Below are 6,262 nucleotides of genomic sequence, written 5' to 3'. Positions count from 1 at the left end.
TCGAGGGAGGCTCATAGATACTGGGTAGGTAGACCTTAAGTAGGTTTATGACCTACTTTAGCGAGCGCCATTTGGTTCCACCCTTTTTGGACAGAGTTCCGATTCCGATGCCTTGTGGGACTTGGTTGCATCCCATGAGGTGCGGAGGCAGCCGGGAAACCTGTGGGAGGCTTCACCCAGGATTATCCAGCCGTGTTGTGTTCTCGCTCGAGCGCAACGCAGCCAGAGAATCGCGTTCTGGATCTTTTAGCACCTTAGGAACATCGGGGCAGAAGTAGGCAATTCAGCCCTTCAAGCACCGCTTTCACTGTGGACAACTGGTTGAACCTCCTTTCTCTTGGCCAAGAGGGCTGGGTCCAGATCCTCCAAATACTGTCTATCCACCTCCAGAATTTCTTCTATCAATTGTTGCCCCTCCTCTGTCTCCTCCTTGTCCAACTTAGTCTTGAACAAAATCACCTCCCCGCTCACTATTGCCTTCAGAGCCTCCCAAACCACCACTGTGAAACATCCCCTATGCAATTAAACCCCACATAGTCCACGCTCACCTTCCCGATCTTATTGCAAAAACTCTGGTCCGCTAACAACCCCACGTCCATTCTCCACTCCGGCTTCGGGGTCATCTCCTTCTCCAAATCCACATCAAACCAATGCAGAGCATGGTCCGAAATCACTATTACTGAATACTCCGACCTCGTAACCCCAACCGATAGCACCTACCCCAACATGAAAATGTCTATCCTCGAGTACAGTTTGTATACCAGAGAGAAAAAACAAATACTCTTGTTCCCTCAGGTGTAAGAGCCTCCACGGGTCCACTCATCCCATCTCCTTCATGAGCCCATCCAGCGCCTTTGCCCACCCCTGACTGGATCAGCGAGAGAAGCTGAGAACATAGAACATTACAGCGCAGCACAGGCCCTTCAGCCCTCGATGTTGCGCCATCCTGTGAAACCCCTCTAAAGTCCCTCTACACTATTCCCTTATCGTCCATCTGCCTATCCAATGACCATTTGAATGCGTTTTGTGTTGGCGAGTCCACTACTGTTGCAGGCAGGGCATTCCACGCCCTTACTACTCTCTGAGTAAAGAACCTACCTCTGACATCTGTCCTATATCTATCTCCCCTCAATTTAAAGCTATGTCCCCTTGTGCTGGACATCACCATCCGAGGAAAAAGGCACTCAATGTCCACCCTATCTAATCCTCTGATCATCTTGTATGCCTCAATTGTGATGGACCAGGTTAGACTAAGGAGGGGATGGGTGGGACAGGTATTCCACTTGGGGTTTGACTCGAAGTCATGGGGGTGGCCATTTTGCTGAATAAGATTGCCTTTTTCTATCTTTAATTGCTCTCTCTTCCAGTGGTGTATCCTACTCCATGACATTTCTGCTCATTTTCTCAGACCTGCCTAGTTCAAAATTGGCAGCACAGTGGTTAGCACTGCTGCATCACAGTTCCAGGGACCTGGGTTCAAGTGACTGTGTGGAGTTTGCACTTTCTCCCCGTGTCTGCGTGGGTTTCCTCTGGGTGCTCTGGTTTCCTCCCACAGTCCAAAGGTGTGCAGGTTAGGTGGATTGACCACACTAAATTGCCCCCAGAGTAGACTCAATGCGCTGAATGGCCTCCTTCTACACTGTAAATTCTATGATCTATGAATGCATTTTACTGCACCCAAGCCTGGACGCAAATGGTTTATGAAAGTCAGGACAAAGATCTATTTGACACAATATTCCCTGTTGACTTTAACAACTTTGAAGGATCCTGGAAACAATCAATTGCAGCAACCACTGGAAATTAGAATCATAGAGATCTGCAGCACAGAAAAGGTCCTTCGGCCCATCATTTCTGCGCCAGTCAAAAACAATCACCTAAATATTCTAACCCTATTTTCCTGCACTTGACCCATAGCCTTGTATGCCTTGGCATCGCAAATGCACATCTAAATACTTCTGAAATGTTATTAGGGTCTCTGCCTCCACTACCCTTTGAGCAGTGAGTTCCAGATTCTTACCACCCTCTGGGTGAAAAGGTTTCGCCTCACATCTCCTCTGAACCTCCTGCCCCTTACCTTAACTCTATGCCCCCCTCCAGTCATTGATCCCTCCAACAAGGGGAAAGAATTATTCCTGTCTACGCTATTTATGCCCCTCATCATTTTATAAATCTCAATCATGTCCCTCTCCCCAGTCTCCTCTGCTGCAAGGAAAACAACCTCAGTCTATCGGTTAGTGATCCTTTTAAATAGTGCTCGTGCTTAGTCCCTCTTGCTGTTGATTACATGTTCAGCTGTGCATGTTTAAGGCATTGAACTTAAAATGACAGCACAGGTGTCAAATCAGTGGTACACGCTGATTGATGTCACAATATTCCTACTCTGCATATTCAGGGGGGGAGGGGGGAGGGGGGGGAAAGGGGGGGGAGGGGGGGGGGAAAGGGGGGGAAAGGGGGGGAAGGGGGGGGGGGGAAGGGGGGGAAGGGGGGGGGGGGAAAGGGGGGGAAGGGGGGGAGGGGAAGGGGGGAAGGGGGAGGGGAAGGGGGGGAGGGGGGAGGGGGGGAGGGGGAGGGGGGGGAAGGGGGGGAGGGGGGAGGGGGGGAAGGGGGGGAGGGGGGAGGGGGGAAGGGGGGGAGGGGGGGAAGGGGGGGAGGGGGGAGGGGGGGAAGGGGGGGGAGGGGGGAGGGGGGGAAGGGGGGGGGAGGGGGGCAAGGGGGGGAAGGGGAGGGGGGGAAGGGGGGGAAGGGGGGGAAAGGGGGGGGGAAGGGGGGGAACCATAGACCGACCCAGAGGGCAATAAATGCACGTAGGGTCAGTTAAACGTAGGTCAAACTAAACCTCTCTGTATAATAAAGGAAATTAGCGCGGGCGAGAAAAATGTGATGTTATATATACAACTGTTTATAAATATGGGAAGTGCCAATAAAAAGATTTTTTTTTAAAAGAGAGTGAGAGCTGTCTGGTGGTGATTTAACCTGAGGGCCAGCAGACCTCAGGCGAGGGGCAGGGTTGAGAAGGTGGGGCTTTCAGCCTGTCCGGGAATTGAACCCACGCTGTTGGTGTTGCTCTGCATCACTAACCAGCTGTCCAGCCACCTGAGCTGATCAACCTCCCAAACCAAGATGTATAAGCACACCGCTATTGGAACAGCAGTTCTGAAAACTCTTGCAATTGTATTTTATCTGACTTTGCGATCAGCAGTCCCACGTTGTTTCAGTTTAACTTCTTGACATGTGTTTGCAATAAATTGGAAAAATAATGTTCTTGATTGATCATTTGAACATGATTATATCGATTTGTCTCAATAACTGAAAAAGCTAAGTAACATGATCCTTAAATAAATTCAGATTCATGCTAAACTGTAGGACACTGTTTTAATTTTAGCAAATCTGGTCTTTATAGATCTGTGAATTAGATGTAAAATGGGAGATTGAAAACACATTAGATCTAAGAAATTGCTAAGATGCGTTGCCCAAGTTTGTCTAGACTCAGTAATTTTGAGTTGGATTGGAGCTATGCTGCATTTAGTGAGCAGTAAGATCGCTGGGTAGATTTTCAACTCACTCAGCAAGTCAGGCAGCTTCTGTGGAGAGAGAAAAAAAGAGTCCGCTTTTGTCCATGACCTTTCATCAGAGCGGCCCTGATTGCCTTTTTCTGATGAGGTCAATGGCTTGTCAACTTGTTTCTCTCTCCACAGATTCAGTCCTATCCGCTGAATATTCCAGCGTCCTCCATTTTTATATCACATTTCAAATACCCGCATTATTTTGCTTTTGTAGATTTTCAACTTGCCGCCTGAGCATCAAGAGTGTGTTTCGGATCCTCAGGGCTGGTGAATGAAATTAACTGATTTTCCTCACACGGAAATAGAAGGGAATGGCACAGTATCTATCAGAAATGGATACCCAGCAGCAAGTTGAAACTGTAGCTCAGTACCTACAGGAAGCTAGCCTCCTGTGTTGTCCCTTTTATTTTACCTCAGTGGGCTAGACAGCTGGTTTGTGATGCAGAGCGAGGCCGGCAGCGCCTGGGATGTGGTGTGCCTCAGGTTAAACCACCATCAGTTAGCTCTCCACCTCAAAGGGGAAAGTAGCCTATGCCCATCTGGAACTATGGCGACTTTACCTTTACATCTCAAACTAACAATATAACTTACATTCTAACAAGTCCATGCACATGTCACCCAAGTTTTGGTTCTGCACTAATACAGGATTTATAAATGGCTGCCAGGGGAGGTTGTGGAAGCAGATACATTAATGGCGTTGACAAATACATGGATAGGATGGGTATAGAGGGATACAGCACTAGGAAGGGCTGAGGTTTTTGACCAAGGGTGGTATCATGACCGGTACAGGCTTGGAGGGCCGAAGGGCCTGTTCCTGTGCGGTATTGTTCTTTGGGGGTTGAGTTCTTTGGCTGAGTGACCTAACTCTGAAGACACAGGGAGTGGGATTCCCGCTTTGACGAAGTCTCTTGCTCTGCTAACTCAGGATGAAAGCTGTTCACACACTATAACTGCTGCATTTCACAGGCAAACAGGCATTTCACACCAATAATGCAGCTGGCGGTAATGTACACTTGTCTGAATAATGCATCTGCATTATTCAGACAAGTGTACACTACTTTACAAATCTTTCAACATAAACATCGATTGACATTTCTCCAGGGCTGAGGGGCTCTATAATATCGGCTCCTGGTAGTTCTCTGCTCGGAAGGGGTTAATGATTATACATAATTAGCTGGTTCTTTCCTCTGACGCAAACACTAATCCCCGAGAAATACAACACAGAGAGCTGAGGAAGAACAACACGCTGCTGGATTTATATCTACTCTTGCAACAAGGCGCACTTTAGCATTACCAGTCAATGTAAACTTAAAATAATCTTTAATGGTTTGCAAATGAACCTGAAAGCCGGGTCGCCCCCCTGGAGGATTTCAGGGCAAACCACTCTACTTTTGCCGCCAAGCCATAAATCGTGCAACACCCCCCGTTGTTTAATCACACTGTTACCCGGGCGACGGCGCTGTTGGCTCGGAGTTCGGTCCTGTATCGTAAAAAAACATTTCAACCCAGAACTTGATGCAGTGATGGTATACACTTTAGACCACAACCAACTGAGCGTTTGTGCACTCTCAGTCATTCTCTAATATCTCCCACACGCACTCAATCACACACTCTCGCTCAAACTCCCCCTCACACAATCTCTCCCACACACACCTCCATCACACACAAACTCTCCCTCACACAAACTCTCCCTCATACACAACCTCTCCCTCACACACCTCTCCCTCACACACAACCCCTCCCTCACACACAACCCCTCCCTCATACACAACCTCTCCCTCACAATCTCTCCCACACACACAAACTCTCCCTCACACAACCTCTCCCTCACACACAATCTCTCCCTCACACACAACCCCTCACACACACAAACTCTCCCTCACAATCTCTCCCTCACACACAATCTCTCCCACACACACAACCTCTCCCTCACACACCTCTCCCTCACACACAACCCCTCCCTCACACACAACCCCTCCCTCCTACACAACCTCTCCCTCACACAATCTCTCCCACACACACCTCCCTCACACACAACTCTCCCTCACACACCTCTCCCTCACACACAACCTCTCCCTCACACACAATCTCTCCCTCACACACAACCCCTCACTCACACACAAACTCTCCCTCACAATCTCTCCCTCACACACAATCTCTCCCACACACACCTCTCCCTCACACAATCTCTCCCTCACACAACCTCTCCCTCACACACAACCCCTCCCTGACAAACAACCTCTCCCTCACACACAAACTCTCCCTCACAATCTCTCCCTCACACAATCTCTCCCTCACACAACCTCTCCCTCACACACAACCCCTCCCTCACAAACAACCTCTCCCTCACACACAAACTCTCCCTCACAATCTCTCCCTCACACAATCTCTCCCTCACACACACATTCACTCACTTCTCTCAATACCTCTCCCTCACACACACATTCACTCACTTCTCTCAATCTCTCTCCCTCACACACATTCACTCACTTCTCTCAATACCTCTCCCTCACACACACATTCACTCACTTCTCTCAATCTCTCTCCCTCACACACATTCACTCACTTCTCTCAATACCTCTCCCTCACACACTCATTCACTCACTTCTCTCAATATCTCTCCCTCACACACACTTATTCACTGACTGCTCTCAATCTCTCTCCCCCACTCACTGCTCTCAATCACTCCCCCTCTCACT

Source organism: Scyliorhinus canicula, chromosome 14 (genome assembly GCF_902713615.1).
Source record: "Scyliorhinus canicula chromosome 14, sScyCan1.1, whole genome shotgun sequence".
Taxonomy (NCBI): Eukaryota; Metazoa; Chordata; class Chondrichthyes; order Carcharhiniformes; family Scyliorhinidae; genus Scyliorhinus; species Scyliorhinus canicula.
The sequence above is the reverse complement of the archived record's forward strand: the minus strand, read 5'-3'. Positions refer to the sequence as shown.